We start from the raw sequence: 21,612 nt of genomic DNA, 5'->3' as shown, positions 1-21,612 counted from the left end.
TGATGCTCAATGTAATTATACGGTTACAAAACAAGAGTTGCTAGTGGAGGTGTATGCTTTTGAAATATTTTGGGCCTATTTTTGTGCATAAAAGTGGTTGTGCATATGGAGCATGACACTCTTAGATATCTCGCAGAAAAGAAAGAAGCAAAACCTCAATTGATTAGATGGATATTGCTCTTGCAAGAGTTTGATTTTGAAGTTAAGGATCGAAAGGGGTGTGAAAATCAAGTTTCCAACCACCTTTCTCACCTTGAATACAATCATGAGAAGTTGGGTTAGATTGAGATTAATGACACCTTCCCGGATGAGTTAGTCATGTCACTCTCGGGTAGTATATCTCCTTGGTATGCAGATTATGCTAACTATATTATGAGCAGTGTGTTTCCCGATAGGCTCAATTATTATCAAAAGAAGTGGTTCCTATTTGATGTGAAAAAGTATTTTTGGGATGAATTATTCTTGTTTAGGGAGTGTGTGGATGGTATAATCTATCAGTGTTTCATGGAGGTGGAAATGAGAGATATTATTAAGGCTTGTCTCTTCTTTCCATTTGATGGTCATCATGGTGGGATCTGAACAGCCGTAAAGGTTCTTCAAAGTGGATACTATTGGCCTACCCTTCATAGAAATGCTTATGAGTTGGTCAAAACATGCCCTCAATGCCAAATGCAAGGTGGTGTTTCAAAGAGGCAAGAGATGCCTCTTAAGCCCAATCTCGACGTTGAACTATTTGATGTGTGGGGAATTGAATTCATAGGTCCCTTTGTGAGCTCATATGGTAATAAATATATCTTGGTAGCTGTTGATTATGTATCAAAGTAGGTGGAGGCCATTGCTTTAACGAATAATGAAAGCAAAAGTATCACTTTCTTCTTAAAGAAGTACATCTTTACAAGGTTCAAGACTCCAAGGGCAATTATTAGTAATGTCGGCTCTTATTTTTGTAATCGGGTCTTTTGTAGATTGCTTGATAAGTATGGTGTGAAGCATAAGGTTGCTACTTCGTATTATTTCCAAACTAGTGTCCAAGTTGAGGTTCTGAACCGTGAAATCAAGTCTATCTTTGAGAAAACCGTGAATGTTGGTTGTACTAATTGGGCAAGACAACTCGATGATGCTCTTTGGGCATATAGAATAGCCTATAAAACTCTTATTGGTATGTCCCCCCACCAATTGGTGTTTGGGGAGGCTTGTCACTTACTCATTGAGTTGGAGCATAAGGCTTTATGGGCTTTGAGGAAGTTGAATATGGATTGGGAAGATACCTCCAAATCAAAGGTGAATCAACTTTATGATTTAGATTTCGACTCAAAACATATAAAAGCTCTGTGTTGTATAAAGAGAAGATAAAGAGGTGTCATGGTGCTAAAATCTTAAAGCGAGAGTTTGATGTAGGTGATGATGTGCTCCTCTTCAATTTAAGACTGAAACTTTTTGCGAGGAAGCTTACATCGAAGTTGTTGGGCCTGTTCGTGATATCAAATGTTTATATTAGTGGAGCGATTAAGTTGGAAGTTAACCAGAAGATTAAATTTATGGTGAATGGGCAACGATTGAAGCACTATCATATGGTGGACGCAGAGCGACTAAGGTTGAGTCACTTCACTTCAAAGATCCAAAATAATAATCAAGTAATGTTGTGCCACGACTATAACTAAGGTGTTTCTTGGGAGGCAACCCAAGATTTATTTTTTGATGCATTTTTAATGTTTTCGATAATAATTTTAGCTTAGTTTTAATTATTTCAGGTAATATCACAAAATTGGGGTGCGCGAAGGTAGGTTTGGAGGCTCGAAACTAAGCCTCGAACCAAGAATTTTGTGAAAAAATTGCCTGCTATTGCGCTGGACTTCTTGCAGCAGTCCAGGCGTATACCAGGCGCATGTCATATGTATAGAACACTGGTACAAACTGCCACAATGTGTGTTGTACCTACTTAAGCAGGCCAGCCACAGGTTCAGAGCAGATGGGATGCAGGTGGCCTGAAATTAAAGCCATAGAGCTGCAACTACTACCGCAACCTTCGCTGGACCTGCTTAAACAGGCCAACCACAGGTGCAAAGCACTTGGCGTGTAGGTTGAGTTTAAAAGCTTTGATGTTTCAAAACGTATCGGATCTTGTTGGGCTGACCAGACTTGGTCAGCCCAAAATCTCTTTAAACACTTAAAAAGCGCCAAAAATAGTCAACCCTTGAGCATTTTTCATTACAATTCCCTTTTAAACGGTCCATTCTCTCAAGCTTAACAATCTCTCTTTCTTTAATAAAAATTGAATTAATATGAATTGAGATAATTCATTTGGACTCGTGATTCATTTTTCTCGTCTCTTAAATCAAGAAAGGTATGCTATTTCATGGTTTCACTTTTAAAATCTCTTAAAAAATAGACATAATGTTTCATACCTTATGATGATTGCTTATTTAAATTTGGTTTTTGTGAGCTTATTGGGTCTGATTTATACTTATTGGAATAACTATATTGGCATGGGTGCCTTGTTTCACTTGTTTGGTTAATGATACTCTCTTAAATGTAGCTAGTGCACCATGTGTTTGACAAAATGTCCATTAGACCTTTCTTTCTTTATTTGTGTGGTGGGTGGATCAAGAAGGATAGTATGAGCATCTTGAATATGTTTGGAGATGATTTGGTGAGATAAATTTGCTCACTTGTGCTTCTATTCTCTTTCTCCAAGATCGTAGTTAGCATGCTTACCTTGTGTGTGTTAAAATGACAATAAGAGAGGAATGTCTTGTATGCTTGTAACGGTCAATGTGATCTTCCTTAGGGCATAATATGGTCATTTTTTATGCATTATTTTGAGTCCAATTAGTCCTAAAAATGGAATAACCAATAGTCATTGGTTGAGGGAGTTTGTAGAGAAATCTGACATCCATGGTTTTTATTGGTCACTATACCTAACTAGGAGACATGAATACGTGTCTTGCCCTATGATGGATTGGGAGACATCATTCTTAAGGGTGGTGGGTCATTCTTGTTTCTATTGGGGGTTAGAGATGTGCTATGAACTAGTATGGTGAAATGTGAAGAATGTGAGCCAATTTAAATCCCAAATTGTTAAGTGTTGTAATGAATGAATCCCACGGGCTCTAATGATGAAGGTACCTTGCATCCATCAAAAATTTTCTTTTCTTATCTTTATTTTCTTTCTTAACGTACAAAATTCCAAAACATGGTTTACATGTTATCTTTTGTTTTTATTTTGTTTTGTTTCTTTCTCAAATGTATATCTCCGAGGAAGAACTTTCCACGAGAAGATAGGAAGGGTAATGACCTGGATAAAGGAAAAGCAAAAGCTACTTCGCAAGGGGAAAATAACCGACCTCCAAAGGTATTCTTAAAGTTTCGAATGTCCAAGCCACCATTGATCGTACATGGGAGGTTGGAAAGGAAATGGATCTAATTCAGTTTAGCGTAGAAGGTGTGAAGGAGTTATATGATGATTGGGTAACTACTCGGGGTTTCAATCTTGAGAAGGTCTTTAGCATGAAGAGAGTTGACACCCATTTTCCCAAAATCATTATTGAGGTTAAAGAACAGGTATGGAAAGTGTTCATGAATATGACGCCTTTTTCTCACCCACTATGCTATTTCCCAAAAATTGTCCGGGAATTCTATGCTTCCTATGTTGTTCATCATAATGAAAAAAAGCACAAAATTCCAATTGCGGAACAACCTTGTCTCGAGAGTGTATTCGTTTGAGGAGTGGAAGTCTCTTGCACAACCTTGGAGATCAATGAACTTTATTTTGCTTGTGACTTAGATTCCGCGGTGGAGTGCAAGAAGAGGACATTTGGCAATATCAAAGTTTCACGTGGCTTTCTAGGGTGATTGCTAAGGGCCTTTCTTCATGGGCTAGTGGTGTAGGTCAAATCAAGAGGAGAGAACTTTTGGTTCAAGCCAATCATTGGCTTAGATTTGTTGGTAACCATCTTCTTCCCTCAAGAAATGAACAAGATATAACGATTGATAGGGCTATCATTGTTGGATGTATCATTGATAAAATTGATATAAATCTGGGAGAATTGATGGTGGAGATGATGAAGTTATGGTCAAAGCAACCGAGCACTTTATTGCCTTTTTCGACACTCATACCTATGCCTTGCCTTTAAGTTCAAAGTCTCTCTACTCTCTAAGATTGATCAAAGGGTTATATGCACCGGAGTCATTGAAATCACACATTTCAAGGATGAGTATAACCCTATGAAAATAAAGAGGAAAGCTTTGGTTTTGTTATACTCAGGTGTGGAAGGGTTTCTGAGCTCAGAGGGGATGGAGATTCCTCTAAATTCTACACTTGATGTTGAGACTCATCATCATTCTACTGATACTCCTCCATCATCAAGCACTGTAACACCACCTTAGCCTACACAATCGACATGGTCTTCTATGGTGACTTTTGCCAAGTTTGCTTCCATGACTTTGGAAAATAATGCTACTCTTACCCGATTGGTGCTGATATTTCCCAATTTTTTCAGGCTGTTATATGACCTCTATATGCCCGCATATCAAAGTTATAGCAAAGAATGGCCACATTTGAGGCAAGAGGAGATGGTGAGGGGGTGGAATCTTAAAGGACAAACCTTGATAGTTTGCAGGCGGAGTTACACTTTGGACAACCCTCATTTGGTCTTGATGAGGAAGATATTGCTTTTTCCCTGGATACTTCTGGACCAGTGCTTTCATTTGAGTATTTTTCAGAGAGGGTCATGAGGGCATTGATGATGAGGTCGAGGTTGATCTTATAGAGGGGATACCTGAGGCCCAACAGGTTGAGCTCGCCTTGCAACTATCCAGGGATGATGAGTATGCACGGATTGTTGGGGCTAGTACTAGCACCCGACATGATGATGAGTTACCCTTTGTAGCAGACTCGATGAGAGGAGCCCAGTCTAATTAGGTTCCTATTAAGACAGTATGATTATTCACCGACATAGACCCGAGCGCCTAGTGCGTCACAGGGAGTCTTTACCCTCCTCTACTTTTTTTTATTTCTGCATTGGGGACAATGCAATGTTTTAAGTGGGGTGTCAGGAATATTTATGACTCATTTGATGGTCGGTACCTATTGTCTCATTTTATGGAATTTGGTTTGATAGATTGGGTAGACATACTCTATTTTATCACTTTGATATTTGTGTACTCATTACATTTTGTCATGTTTATTTACTTTAGCCCATGTGGGGCTTGTTTTACTTTTTCCCTCAAGGGGCTTTTTTTTAATTGATATTGCTTTGGATAGGCCCTTGTTGGGCATTTGGATAATGATGTCAAATAGTGCCCTTTTTGGGGTTTGTGTCATGCGCTTAATATAAATGTGATATGTGATTGTGCCCATTGCTTTTGTCACCTTTTGTATACACGTGTTCAATAAACTCCAAGGGTTTTCTTTGAAAATCGATTCTTTCCTAAGGAGAAAAAGTTTATTTTCTCTTTCTTTTGATATATCATTTTTATTTTAGTTTAGTTTCTTTGTCTAACTAAGTTATAATTCACCCATGATGGATGACAAGGCGACATTATTAGGTGACGTATCTAATATTTTTGATTAACTAGGAAGAAGTAAAAATTCAAAAATACTTTTAAAAAATCGTAATCATTTTGAGCTTTCTTTTGAGTAAGACCATTAAACTCAATTTCTGGTTCTCTCTTTACAAGGATGAGTCTTTGACTTGGAGTAACTTATGAAGCTCAAATTTCTCAAATTGGTTGGGAGACTAACTTCTTGGTTTATGAGTACAATGCCATGTGTGGTGAGATTTTTGAATAATTCTTGTACATATGTGTAGTCTAGAACTTTCCCCGAGTATATTCAAAAGAAAAATTCTAGGTAAGCTTGGTTTGGAGGATGACCCGATGCCATTTTTGACCTGTCACATAGCCAAATTCCCACCTTAACATTGTTCCCTATTTAACTTATTGGAGCCATTTTTCCCATCTTTCTTTCTTATTGTAATGATAACCATGCTAAAACACCTAAACCTTTTTGAAAATCTCTTTTTTGGCACTTAACCTCTTTTAATGTATCGGTTGATTCTAAATAATGGATTACAGGCAAAAGCCTAAGTTTGGGGGAGGGGGTGTATTTGGGAGAAGATAATGAGAGAAAATGCAAGAAAGGTGTATGTAAGGTTTTCAACTCATGTGCTTAAAAGACAAGAGATGTTCTTGATGATACAGTTGAATATCCTAGCCCCTAGATTTTGAAAAAAATAAATAAATAAATTAGATGAGTGAGGGGCTAAGAAGTGCTTATAGGTAGAAAATCTCTTGAAAAAGTCAAAGAAGTGAAGAAAGAAAATGGCGGCTTTGAATTGTTTGGTAAATGTTAAACAAAAGATTAGGAAAATATGGAAAATAATTTGAACAAAGAATAAGGTGGGTAGTTTGAAAATTTTGGGGGTAGAAAGGGTTAAGAGATTGCATTGAAAGAGGTCTTTTAGTCACTTAATCCATAGATATTCCTTCCCATGACTTAAGCCTTCATCTTGACCCACAAGACCTTTGTAATTCCAAACTAATAAAGTTTACATTATTGGCGAAAAACACAATGGGCAAGCCTATGGTTCTATTCGATGTACTTGAATTTTTTTGTGAGGGTGAGTAAGAATTCTTTCTTTATTTGAGCTTATTTAAGAATTGAAATGTCTTGTGTGTGGAGCTAACTATTGCATGCGAGCAGCATCGGTACTTTTGGGTAGAGGGTGAAGTTTGACTATCGATTTGGGTAAATGAGTGAAGTTGCATTGTGAAGATTGAGACAATCTTTGAAGATTTTGTGCCTTATCTTAAGATGCTCTGTGATTTGAAAAGTTCATTTGATACAAACTTGCATTCTTGCTTCATAAATATGTGCTTGTTGAAAAATTTTGGTTTACTTGTTGCCATGACATATTTGGAAAGTATTTGTAGAGTGTCGTTAGCTTATTCCTTTAGTATAGCTTTCTTTTGGGTTGAATTAAGTTAAATACCCTTTCTCATTGAATTATTTTTGGTTGCTTGAGGACAAGCAATAGTTTAAGTTTGGGCGGTTTATAAGTCATCAATTTGACGACTTACTAGCACCTTTTAAGCCTAAATTTTCACGCTTTTCCGTCAATTTAATGGTAATCTCTTACTTAATGCTCATTTGTTTAGGTAAAAGTTAAAAAAGGAAGATGATCAAGTCATTCAAGTCAACAAGAGGCCAAATGTGAAGGAAAAGAGCCATCCACTTTGCATCTACTTTGGAGCTACTTTCCATCTGCTCTCCATCCTCTATGGATCCACTCAAAAGATTAAGAGAAAGGTGGTAATTTTGTAATTTTATCAAATATGGAAATGGGTCTTAAAGAAGGGCTTCTAGCTCATTTTTCAAGACCTAGCATATATATTTTCATATTAGAGTAATATTGTACTAGTCTTGAGTGAAACATATATATGAGTGATTCCCAAAGAAGAATTAGTGATTTTTCATTGAGGAATTATTAAAACTACAAGTTTAGAACTACATTCTCTTTATTTCTCATAGATGAAGTCAAGGATAATTTTGGTATATCTCTACCTTTTTTATCTATGAGTAACTAATTCTAAATCTTGGGGTTATGCTTTATTAGGTTGTGGTTAGTGCATGGGTGTGAGCTATTTATTCTCCTAATTAGTTATTTGTGATGGCTGTTTTATTTGTTCCATACTTTAATTAAGAGTTGGAGGTTGCAAACCCCAACCACCGTTGAAGCCATGTTATCCTTGAAAGAGGGGAGTTAGGTGTGGAATAAATGCAACCAATAACTTGAATAATTTCATTTAATGACATCTCTTAGACATAACGATGTTAATTGAGGAAATATATGTGTAAAATTGTCACACTTGTGAGGTGTTCGAAAGAACCCATTTGTGAAATTTGGTGTCGTAATTTAAAAATTGGAATCAATACCTTTAAGTCTAGCCTACCCATGACTTTTAGCTAAAGTTGGATAAATTGTCAAGTACCCATGCATGAACCCACACCTAGAATTTTATAACCCCAAGGCTTATTCCCAATTGAAGTCACTCTTAGCATTTTTCATCGTCAAGATGGTACTAAAAACGAATTAATTGTCATTATAAAAACATTCAAATTAATTCCCTCATTTTACATTTATGTTTGTTTTGATTCACATTACGAGTCACCTTTTAGTAGACTACCAACACTCTTAAGTTTTGAATTCTGTGCTTTCACTCCTTGTGAATTTGACCCCAACCTAAGTTGGGTTATTGTATTAACAATGATCACTTACACCCATTAAAGAGTGTAATTTGAGCATTATCACACTTCTTGTAAAGCTGGAACTGTTTTTTCTCCCAAACATTGCAAAAGTAATCCTTCAAATGATCTTCTGTATAACGTGTCTTTATATTAAAGAAAGTGAGGTGCACGATAGCAGATGTCAGCCATTCTTCTTGGATCCTCTAAAAGCATCCCATAACATAAATAGTCAATGCCAAGTTATCACTAATCTTCCTTTATAGCTTCATACATGGAGATGAGGTGATCAACCTTATTTTCTATATCTTCATTCTCATTCGGTGGCGGTACTATCCATTTTTGGCGGATAGGAACTCGTGTCTAATTTGAAAGAGTTAGGGTTGAGGCCAAAGCAGCTAGGGCATAATTTTGCTTATTTATTTCTTTGGCACATGCTGGAGAGTTAATTCTCCAAGCCATCCCATTAACTTTTGGGCATAATCATGATATGGGTGTCGCTCAGGCTTTCTAACTACATAGATTTCCAATAACTACTTGATCACCAATTGAGAGTCACAAAAGACTTGTAGTTGTAGTTGTTTCATGTCAAATGCCTTATCAAGTGAGTATTAATGCCTGATATTTAGCAGCATTATTAGAGCAACAATTTGTTGGGGTAAAAGAGTATAGAATGCCCTCTTCTTATGGAGTGACGAACACCACACCAACACTAGCTCCACCTCAATGTACGACACCATCAAAGTACATCTTCCATGGGGGTTTGACTTCAATAACCATTGGATCTTCATCAGGAAGTTCATCGCTCAGTTCTCAGTCATCAGATATCGGGTGGTCTACCAAGAAGTCAACCAATATTTTTCCCTTACAGCCTTTTGGGGAACGTACACAATCTCAAGCTGTTGAAATTGAAGGTACCATTTTGCAAGTCGATCACTAAAGAATAGTTTCAACATTACAAACTTGATGGGATTTGCCTTAGACACAAGACGGACAATATGATCTTGAAAGTAGTGTTTCATCTTTTGAATTGAGAAGGCCAATGTCAAACACAATTTTTCGATTGGAGAATAATTCAGCTCATTTGGTGTCATTATTCTGTTCTGATAGTAAAAAGAGTTTTATTTGCCTTCACTATTTTCTTGTGCCAGTAGTGCTCTAACTGACCTTTCTTGTGCCGCGATGTAGAGTATCAATGGTTTTCCAGGTATAGGTGCTGCAAGAACTGAAGGCTTCATCAAGTATAACTTGATACTCTCAAAGGCCTTACTACAAGCTTGGTCCCATTCAAAAAAGAATCCTTCTTCATGATATGGATAAATGGTTGACATTTCGTGGCCAGGTTTGAGATAAACCTCGTTAAATATGCTAGCCTTCCTTGAAGACTTTTTAACTCATGAATATTTCGTGGCTCAGACATCTTCAAAATTGTATTGACCTTGGCCTGATCAATTTTAATTCCTCAGTATCATACAATAAAGCCAAGGAACTTTCCAGAAGTAACTGCAAAGGCATATTTCAATGGATTCATCCAAAGTTGATATCTTCGAAGTAACTCGAATACCGTTTTTAGATCTTTTAAGTAGTCGTCTCTCTTTCTTGACATCACCATTAGGTTATCTACATAACATTCAATATTTTTATGGAGTAGGCTATCAAAGATGTTTTGCATATCCCTTTGATAAGTGATACCATCGTTCTTCAAACCAAGAGGCATCACTTTGTAGCAATAAATACCTTTGGGCTACGAAATGCTGTGAGCCATTTATCCTTTGGTGTCATATAAATTTGGTTGTAGTCGGATGAACCGTCCATGAAGGAAATAGCCTTATAACCATTGGTGGCATCAATCATCAATTCTAGAATGGAATTGGAAAATCATCCTTAGGGCAGGCGTTGTTGAAATCCTGAAAGTTGACACAAACTCGAATTTGGCAATTCTTCTTTCGTATCACAACAATACTTGAAATTCATGTGGGTTATTTGACTTCATGAATTAAATCAACTTCAATGAGTTTGTTAACCTCATTTTCGATCAATGGAACCAACTCTAACCTAAAATGCCTTTGTATTTACTTAATAAGACGAGCACCATTCTTGACCGCCAACTAATGGACTGCTACTTTTGGATCTAAACTGGGCATATACTTATAAATACAAGCAAAGACATCCTTATAAAATTTGAGTATGTCCATATAAGTGATTTCTTCCTCCTAGAAAAACACTCAGGTAAGTTGGTCTTGGATCTTGATCAGTTCCAAGATTAACTTTCTTCAAGGGGTCTATTGTGGTCTTCACTCCTTCTTCAAGTTGTGATACAACATATCCAACATCTTACTCCTATTGAGTGTCATCTTCATTGATGGATATATAGTAACACCAAGAAATATCTTCAAGCTCTTCATCAACTTTTGTTTGAAATAAGACATCATTCTCATTTTGGGTCGAAACATGATATGAGGAGCCAATACTTTCTTCATATTTCTCATGTTCCTTGGTAAAATACCATAGTATGATCCTTTACTTTTAACATCTCCTTGCATGAAAATACAAGTTTCGTATGTCGCCTCATTCTAGAAGGAATCAAACTTTGAAAATCCTTCTGGATTTTAGGTAAAAAGTGCATCATCATGCTTTGATGTCTTCTTGACACTTGTTACTTTTCTTCTTATTTAGTGGACCTAACCTCTCAAAAACAGAAGGTATTGTGTTTGATTCTCCGAGTCAATCAAATACAGATAGCCTTTTATTATAAGCAGTGGACTCCTCTTCTATAATGATGTAGTTGCTAACTGCTCTTTTTATAGATATGCAAACTAGAGGTAGCAGTGTGTACCCCAGGCCTTCACGTGCCTGCCTGGTTGTATTTTTTAATGAAAGTTTACCCAATCTCGATGGCTCATTAGTATTGTATACATCCTTTACAAATAACTTGTAAGCATTTGGATCAACACCTTCTTTTAAGTAGTATTTGGCATCGGCAAAGTGGGATTTAGCTTTAGTGAATGGTTTATCATCAGCTACATCTTTTTTTCCACTCTGCCTTTGAGATACTTTAAGCATTGGTAGTAAGAGGATGAGATAATTTTGTTCTCATGTACCCAAGGACTCCCAAGTAATATATTATATGAAGTCTTGGCATCGATCACATGAATTCCCAACTTGATCGATCCCACAACCCTTCCTTGGTTGAAGCCCTGAATCATCAAACTACTTTCGTCAAGTTCATTAGTAGCGATGCCAAGTTCCTTCATTGTGCAAATAGGCAGAATATTGACTTTGAATCCCTCGTCTATCAAGATTTTATTTATCTTCTTTCCTAAAACTTGACCCACCATGTACAAGGGACGATTGTATAGGGTTTCACCATGCAGAAAATTGTTATTTGTAAAAGTGATTTTTGTATCACATACATATGCCTCTTGTCTAAGAGGTTCAATAGGATTTTCGAAAGATAGAGGAACTTCCGTGGATAGGTACTCACCCTTTTCCCCCTCTTTGCCAGTATTAAAATAAGATGTCTCAAGGTTGACTTGAGCCATTTTTGCACGGAACCAATTTGGTAAGTATTCTTCAAAAGTTACTGGACATCGTGGTTTTTGGTGGTGAAGCTCCTTTACCCTCGTCTTCTTCAAAAGCTTAATCAACCTCTGTTTCCTTAGTTTCTTCACCATTCTCCTTCTAGTTAGCTGCTCAGACAACTCCTTTCATAGAATCATCTTCTTGCTTCTGTGCCTAGTCACCAGAGTCTAATCTTGATCATCACATTTGTCAATTGAAGACTTATCATGCTCTAATGATTCCTTTTTATGTTCTTAGATGCATATTTAAACTGAATCGAGTGAGCCAAAAGTGATAGAAATTTGAAGAGAACTATCCATCTCATCATCAAAGAAAATCTTCTTTTCATTTGGAAATTGCATGACTTTATCCTTGAAGACAAAACATTTTTTCAGAGGGTAACCCACAAGCCTATAATAGTTGCAATAATTTGGTTCATTGGTCCTTCCAGCTTTGTCGGGCCGCTTCATCTCTGAAATTTCAATAAGCTTATACTTAAAGAGTTCATTGAAAATCTCAGCAACATCAGAATCAAGGAAAGGGTATTTATTTTTTTGCATCTCCTTTAAAGTTAACTTCTGATTTGGACGTGCTCGAGAAGTCGTTTTCACGCTTTGCTTCTTGCTCACCTTCGTGGTAACCTTCACAGGAGATGCATCGAATTTCATGGATTCCTTGTTGTTATTTTTGGGGACAAAATTTCCCCATCTCTTAGGTTCCTGCTTATCTTTTCCCTTTTGAGGGTCATGGATAGACGCTACTCCCCTTCCAGTAGAAGACATGCTCAATTTCATGTCGTGAGCACAAGTAGCTAACTCTTCAAACATTTTGGCTTACTGACTTGCAAAATATAGAAAATCTCCTAGTGCATTCTTGGGACGCATATCTCTATTGCAAAAACTTCGCTTACCTATCTTTACAGTTTAGACTTATATTTCTCCATCAATTGATAAAGTCAATGACTGGATTGTCCTTTGTTTTCCGAGTATTCATGAGCTCTACCATGATCACTGTACGCCTTGGGCTATAAAAACGATTAAGGAACTCATTCTCCAATTGTTCCCAACTATCGATAGAGTTAGGATCAAGGTTCGTATACCAATTAAAGGTATTGTCCTTTAGGGAACGAACAAATTATTTGACAAGATAGTCACTGTAAGTTCCAGCATTATTACATATCTTAATAAAGTGTGCAACATGTTCCTTTGGGTTCCCTTTGCCCCTAAATTATTAAAATTTGGGGGGTTGATAGCCGGCAGGTATTTTGAGGCTACCAATTCTTGTAGTGCAAGGCTATATGTCAAGAAATACTTGGTGACAATATCATACTTGTCTTTGAGGTTCCCTTTAATAAACTCTTTCAACTGATCAATCGGGATTATTCCCTTAGAAGAAACGTGTACCTCCTTAGCTAGTGGTTCTTATTTTACAGCAAGTCCTGTCTCATGAACTTTTGGAGCTTTTCCAGGTGCATGGCTAGACCTTCAATTGTCCTCGTCAGGTTTGCAAGTTGCTCCTTCATAAATGAGGCATCAGTCACTATTGCTTGCATAATCACTGAAGACGTTGAAGAATAACAGGGATTATCAAATAAGGTGATCTTTAAAGTGCTCAACTTATATGGTGTAAGTGGAGATGATACGCTAGTTGAACGGCCATTACTCTTTGCGCTAGAGTATTTTGAACCAGAGTGCTCAAGTAGAGCTAGAGTTTTCTTAAACGTTTCTGCAACATTGCTTTCTCCTTCTGAAGTAGTTGTATGGGATCTCGCTCCTTTTGGGGTTGAAGATCCAAAAATTGGAGCTAGTGTGGATGACACTTGATGTGACTGTGTCCTAGCAAGTTGGCCTTGCTCCTTGTGACAACTCTAAAGCTTCCAAAAGTAACGCTACGGATGCTCTCTATTTCAGTAGAGAATTTGGAATCAACAGCTTTGAAAGCAGTTGATTGAGAATTGACCTTCTTGGAAGTCTAAATTTTGAAGTTAGAAAAATTGAGATAAGTGGTAGAGATTATCCCACTGGGCATGTCAGAATTTGTTAGACAGTAAAATTTTATGATAAAAAAATAAATAATAATCAAGACCGAAAAAATACTGCAACAATTGTTTTATAAATTTCAATAAGTGAGTGTTACAATCTTTATGAATCCTCTAATTCACCTTTTTAAATAAAAATTCAAGGGTTTTGAGCTTGATCTTAAATTTGAATTTGATGGATTTGATCTTGACTTATTCTTGAATTCAAGGGCTTTTGGGCTTGTTCTTGAATCTTGCGGTCTTGATCTTGAATCTTGCGGTCTTGATCTTGAATCTTGATAAATTGGATTTGAATGCTTGGGCTTTGTAGAGAATTGCACCATTTGATCCACGAGCTTTTTCTTGCTTCTTGTTAGAGTTCTTGGTCCCTTTTTTTTTCTAAATTATGAGACCCCTATTTATAGTTGTGGAAAGGAAGAGTCATGATGAAGATGAACTTCTTTTAACCAATCAAATTCAAGTGACGTGGCGCCTTTTATGGGGTTTTGATTTTACTAAGTCTGCTGCATCATTTTGACATGTGGCATGGTCCTATTGGTTCCTTCACTCGACTTGGTATGCCACATCATTTGACACGTGGCGCTCATTTTGGGCCTCTAAAATAAGATAATATTTTGGGCTTAGCAAAATGGGTTTATCATTTATAGCCCAAATTAATGGACTAGCCCAATAAATATTGGACTTTATTTAAATTCATGTGTTTGAACTTAAATAATTAATTCAATTATATTTATCCGTAATATTTTATTTAGGATTAATATATTTTAAATATAATTCAAATTTTGTACGAATTTAAATTTAATAAAATTTCATCGCCCACACCTATATCTTGCTTGACAATAATAATAATATATTCTAATATAAAGTTTTCATCTAATATAGGTATGAAAATGAAAAAATAGAACATTATTGTAGATATTATTTAGGAACATTTAATAAAACAGAAATAAAATGGAAAATAAATAGAAAAGAATTATGTTCATTATATAAATGTTTATTAGCATTTGAGCCATATATCGTATATAACAAGTTTATTGGACGAACAGATAATACACAGGTACGTTGGTGGCTAACAAAGAAAATACAAAATTCAGTTACAACAAAAGAGATTCGGAGACTAGTATTGAATATATTAAATTTTACATTTACAATTGAAGTAATTAGAACTAACAAAAATGTTATTGCAGATTACATATCAAGACAAAGCTACACAGACTGATATAATAGAAGATGATACTTTAGAAAAGATATTCAAAATCCTAACTACGCTTTCAATGAGAGTGGACAGTATGGGTAATGGAATAGAAAAGCTAAAGACTAATGAAGATAAACTGAAGTCTGTAGCTACAAATCAGCTAACTCAGCAGTGTGCAGAGCTATATCGATCGAAAGACATTGAAATTCTAGAGCTAGAAGGAGACGTTAGGACACTCCGTAAAACCCATAACGTTTATCAATCTACAATTGCAGGTACAAGCAAAGGAGTTATTGGACAAAGATACGAGAATATGAACTTAAATAAGACATTTGAAAAATTATTTACACCAAAAATATAAAAAGACCTCTTGAACATACCCCCACAAATTACCACATATCGAGATAGTCTGAACTAAGATAAAAAAGTTTATAACTATACAGCCCAAAAATACATAAAAAATATTTACCGAGTACAAACTTTTCTAAACCTTAACCCCAGAGCAACAGATATCAAAGAACCTAACACAAACTATATAACCCAAAGATTACAAGAGTTTTCTTCATTAATTACTTCTTGTTTTTCATTGATTTCTAAATTTTTTGTATATGTTAAGATTTCTGTATATGTTTCACTATCTTCTGAATCATAATTATCTGTTTCTTCAACATCTATTGTATTTATTTCTAATTTTTCTTTAAATTGATTTATCGTGTTTAACAATTTTTGTTCTATATCTCTTTCTTCTTTTTCTTTCTGTCTTTTTTCATAAAAATCTTTTAGCATTTGTAGTTCTTTTTCTAATTCAGCAATCCTACTATTTTTAGTTTCTTCTATTTTTCGTATTTCTTCTGTAGTTTGTTGTTTTATTTTTTCTATTTCCTTTTTTCTATCTATTTCTTCATTTTTTTTCTATTCTTACCATAGCTGTCAATTTATCTTCTAATTTAAATTCTTTTTTCCTAATATTAAATATAAATGTTCACATATTTTCTTATACCTTCTTCCTATATTAGAAAATACTATTTTTAGTTTTAGTCCTTCATGGTTTTCATATATTTTTTTATCTATTATAAATTCTTGTTTTTGTTGTACTTATTCTATTATTTATTATTTCTAAATTTTCTTCTATATCTATGTCTCTATAACGATAATCATTATTATCAATTGTTTTTACAAATTGGTCGAAAGGACTTTCTATTTGTATTTTGTTAATTTTATTTTTTCCCCATTATTTTATGTTTTGTTGTTAATACATATGAATTTTTACATCTTGCTGTAAATATTTTACTTTCTGGGGTTAGTTTTATTCCTGATATTTTCAATATAATACTGATGATTTATCTATATTTTTATCTGTTATTGCTACTGAATAATTTGCACTTATTATAAATTAAAATTTTTGGTATATTAAATTTCCTTTTATGACAGTTATTATACTTTTTTCTATAGGTTTTATACTTCTATCATCTCCTAAATATAATTCTATTGGTGTATCTATTCCTTCTCTGAAACATGCTTTTATTAATATCTCTGTTCCTCCAAGGTGTACATATTTTATTGGATCTTTACTTTTTATATCATTTATTTCTTTATTAATTATTCTTTTTGTTACTAGTGGTATACTAGCTCTTCTTTTACATATCTACATTCTATTACATGTTCTTTTTGACTTACTACGTAGTATTCTTCTTTTCTTCTACTAAATATGTTTTTTATTGTTGGTATTTTAAATATTTTTTATACACTTAAATCTAATTCTTTTTCTTTTATCTCATCAAATATATGACTATCAAATATTATTTTTTGATCTGCTCCTTCTTCATTTAAATATTCTTCCTTTGTTATTATTTTTATATCTTCTTCAGTTATTTGGTTTATTCTTATATCTTCTTCAGTCATTTAATTCATCTAATTCACTATCTATTTCATTATCTGTTTCATTCTCTGAAATTTCATATATACTATCTTCACTTTCTAATTAGTAATCTATATAATCTATCTGCATATATTCTGTATTTTCTATTTTTATTTCTGATATTTGTTTATTTTTTGGGTTTTTAGGTAATTTACAATCTCTAGCTAAATGTCCTAATTGTCCTAATTTTTTCTGTATCTATTACACAATCTAAGTCTAAAAAGTTATAATTTTTATTAACTATTTGTTTTGGTATCCATTTGTCATATTCATCCTTTAGATTATATCATTTAAACTTGTTCTTATAATATGTAGGTTTTCTTATTTCTGATGTTCTTAGTATTATATTTTCATCTTTTTTTTATCAAGAGTATTTATTTCTGTGTTTCTATTTTTCGTATTTCTTCTGTAGTTTGTTGTTTTATTTTTTCTATTTCCTTTTTTCTATCTATTTCTTCATTTTCTTTTTCTATTCTTACCATAGCTGTCAATTTATCTTCTAATTTTAATTCTTCATTTTCTAACATTAAATATAAATGTTCACCTATTTTCTTATACCTTTTTCCTAGATTAGAAAATACTATTTTTATTTTTAATCCTTCATGGTTTTCATATATTTTTTCATCTATTATAAATTCTTCTTTGTTCATTTTTATTTAATTGTTAATAGATCATGTTGGTATGTATATTCTAGACTATCTATAGTTGATTCTAAATTTGATATTTCTTCTTTTTGTGCATTTATTGAGTTTTTACTAACTCCGGTAATTATGTTATATTGTAGTCTTTCTATCCTTATTTTTAATTCTTTACGTTTTTCAAATATTATTTGCTTTAATTCTTTATATTTTGGTAATTTTTGTACGTTATTCCTCTAAATAATATTTTGGGGAATATCTAAATCTAGTTTTATCAAATAAGTCATAATTAATAAATTAATCAAATAATAAATTAATCAAATAAATCCAAATATATACTACTTCCGCAAATTTAAAGAGCTTGGGCTTTTTGACTTTTTTGTAAGACTTTGTAAAAGATTAGTCTTTTCTAAGAATAGCATACATGTAAAGTTTTTAGGAATGTGTAAAACATTAGTACGAAAAACTATGTAAATCATCCATTATAAATAAAGGCAGAAAGAAGTAAGCCTTCATGAGTTGAAGCAAAAAAAACTCTCTCTTGTCTACAACAAATATTTTGATTCTTTAAAAAATAGGTATATTTAAATGGAAAAATCTATGGAGAAACAAAGCTTAGAATTATCAAACCTACCAGAACAAGTATATTTATTTATTTTTATGAATAGCTAAATTCATAAATTCCTAACAATCATGATATGATAAAATAAGTTCATGTTAGTTGTTTTATAGTAGAATTATTCGAAAAATAGCATGTTAAGAAGTTTATTAGCAAAGTGGAAAAAGAGAAAAATTCTAAGAACTATGCCATCCTAAAGGTGAAACTGGTGAGGCAAGAAAGCCGTGATAGGGGATTAACCAGAGTAGAGGCGTTGTTTAAGGAAAAAGTATCCAGATTACCATGCTAATAGTGTCCGAAGAATATGTTATTTAAGAATAATCTAGTATATAACAATCTAAAGTGATCATATTTTGTTATGTGCATGATTGAAGGGAATATTTTGAAAAAGCATCATATGAAAAATGGATAATTATTTATCTGACGAAATGGTAGATAAATTCAAAATACTCGTTTTATATGTACTAAAGGATATAGAAATAGTAGATATAAGAAAAATCATATTGGAAAAAATACATGATAGATATTTTATGACTAGAATTAATTATATACCACACCTACCGAACTACTCTTATAAATACTTACATATCAAACCCACACACTAACTATGATAAATTATGTTATGTAGAATTTTGGAAAATAGATATAAAATATATACAATTTCTTAGTGAAAATATAGAAGAATTAATGAGATTAAAACAAACAACTAAAAATATTATAATAAAGTATTTAACCAATTTAAATGATAGATAATCTTAAAATATTAAACTTATATATACTTAGAGATATAGAAATTATAGATATTAAGAGAATAATATTAGAAAAAAGTACTAGACTATGAAATTGAAACTATAAATTGGATAGAACAGTTATACCTGGATAATTACCCAGATGGATATTATTCAGATTAAGAAATGTTAGAATATATTAGAAAAACTAAAGAAAATCAAGATAATCTAAATGAAAAAATTAATTATAGAAACCAAATTAGAAAAATAATGGGGAATCTACAAGAAAAATTAATATGGATAGAAGAACACTAGAAAATTTAGGAAAAAGTACATGTGATAGTTTATATAATTTAAAAAACTCGCTGCGAGAAGAACAACACAAGATAATAAATAGCATTGATAACCTAGAATTAGATATACATTACAGTACAATTAGGATAAATTATTATACAGAAATTTATAAATTTACAATTACTATAGGATAAAATGATAGACTATGAATATTTAAAATATTGGAGAGAAAATATGAAAGAAATAATATTATTAGAAAAACTTATAAAAGACAATCTAATTGGATATTTTGAATCAAAAGATATAGAATATTTAGAATACCTTCAAAATAATATAGAAGAATTACAAAAACTAAGAGAAAAAAATAAAGAATACTATAGTAAAACATTTAACCAATTACCATATAATCACCCCCAAGATATAAATATCGATAAAACTAACATAAATAAACTTGAAATAAAAATAGAAATAAAAATATTTAGAGAAGTTAAGAAATATCTATGCACAAATAAAAATAGATCCATTGTATTTATAATAGATCTATTTTACCACACAAGTTATCCACACCCCCTACAATTGGTAATTCCAGTATGCAACCCATCCGATGATAAAAGTTTATGTTGATGAAATAAAAAATATATTGACATTAAGCTTTGGAAAAGCGCAGAAAATTACTTGATCAAACTACTTCTCACCAAAAAAATATTTGTTTGAAAAATTATTTTAAATAAAATAATATTTCCCAAAATAGGTTGATTTTAAAAGAGAGAAAAGAAAATCTAATTGAATTTTGGCACATTGTCTCATTAATTGAGTTACCGAAAGATGTTTTATCTAATTGAATTTTGACATAGTGTCTCATCAATAAAGTTACTTGAAGATGTTTTACTTTAATCATAAAAAAAATACTTTAAATATTTGTGAACTTACATGATGACCTTTTAATTTCAAATAAACTACTGCATCGGTCCACTTTTACTTATCTATTTTTCTAACGACACAAAAATTAAGAAGTAGTATATGATAGAGATAATTTTATCATCTTACTTTTTGAATATAATAAGTTTAATTTTTTGAAAAATGCATTAGATAATAAATTGTATTTAATGTTAAGGGTAAAAATGGATAGAAATAAGTAAATTATCAATTGATTTATAAATTGAACAATATTATTGAACTTTCCAAAATAGAAAAGTAGACGGGTAAAGATTAATGAAGAAGTACAATTTAGTCATATAATTAATGATACTAAATAACCTTTTCAATGGCATGCTAAAAACTTGCAAATTACTATTATGGATGCCCAAGCCCTCAAATGAAAATAAAATACTACTAATGAAAGTCGAGATCAATAATATCTAGTTTTTTTTTTTTCTTAACTGATATATAATTTAGAACTTTCAATCAAGTGCTCCACATGAAATTTAAGCACGACATCAATAAATATGCGAGTATATCTGATCTGTCATATTGACTCAGGAAGAAATATCAATATGCAGTGGACGAAAATATTGTGGAATCATCAAGATACAAGTTTTCAATTATAACTGAAAAAGAAAGCAAAAAAAAGTTAGTACATGTTCAATAAAAGAAGACATCACTTAACTTTTATATTTTCCTGCTAACATTTAATTTAAACAAAGATAAGAAAGATTTACACATTAGCTTGCATGTATATTTCAGAGCCACGATTAACCAATGTCTTGAGATCATTTACATTGTTCTTCACCAAATTCTTTATATTACTTCTTAAATCAGAGCTAAAAGAAGATAAAAGATTTAAGAAAATTGCATAGATTTCAGCGTCAATTTTCATATAAGTAATTAAAAAATCAATATAATAACAAATGCTCTAAACATCATTCGTTGAAAATTTATATTTATATATATAAGTTTATACCAAGTACATAGATCAAAAGTCAATTCTGCTTCATCTATTAAATTAATTGCACTAAACTTCGGCTATGCACAGGAATTCAAAAAGCACCGGACCATAAATATATATTGTATACAGTTTTACCAGAAAATTATTTTCACAATTCAAATCCGTAACAAAAATAGATCAATTAACTTCATAAGAACATAATTTAGATTTGATAAATTATACACAAATAAATCATACAAACATACCGAAATTATTTTTGGCTGAACTTGATCAACTGAAGCAACATCAAAACTGAAATCAACTCCCATCTCACTCAAATTAGAAAATTCTTAAAGAAAAAATCAAAGATCCTAAAATCAAGTATACAAAAGATTTTTTTTTTTTAGAATTTTTTTATAACACAATTGCAAGCATTTAAACAAAAAAATTAACACGGTGGTAAAACTCCTATTATATGAAAGGAAAAACTCAAAGAATCCTAGTATAATTTG

Source organism: Capsicum annuum, chromosome 5 (assembly GCF_002878395.1).
Source record: "Capsicum annuum cultivar UCD-10X-F1 chromosome 5, UCD10Xv1.1, whole genome shotgun sequence".
NCBI classification, from domain to species: Eukaryota; Viridiplantae; Streptophyta; class Magnoliopsida; order Solanales; family Solanaceae; genus Capsicum; species Capsicum annuum.
This window is presented reverse-complemented; position numbering follows the sequence as displayed.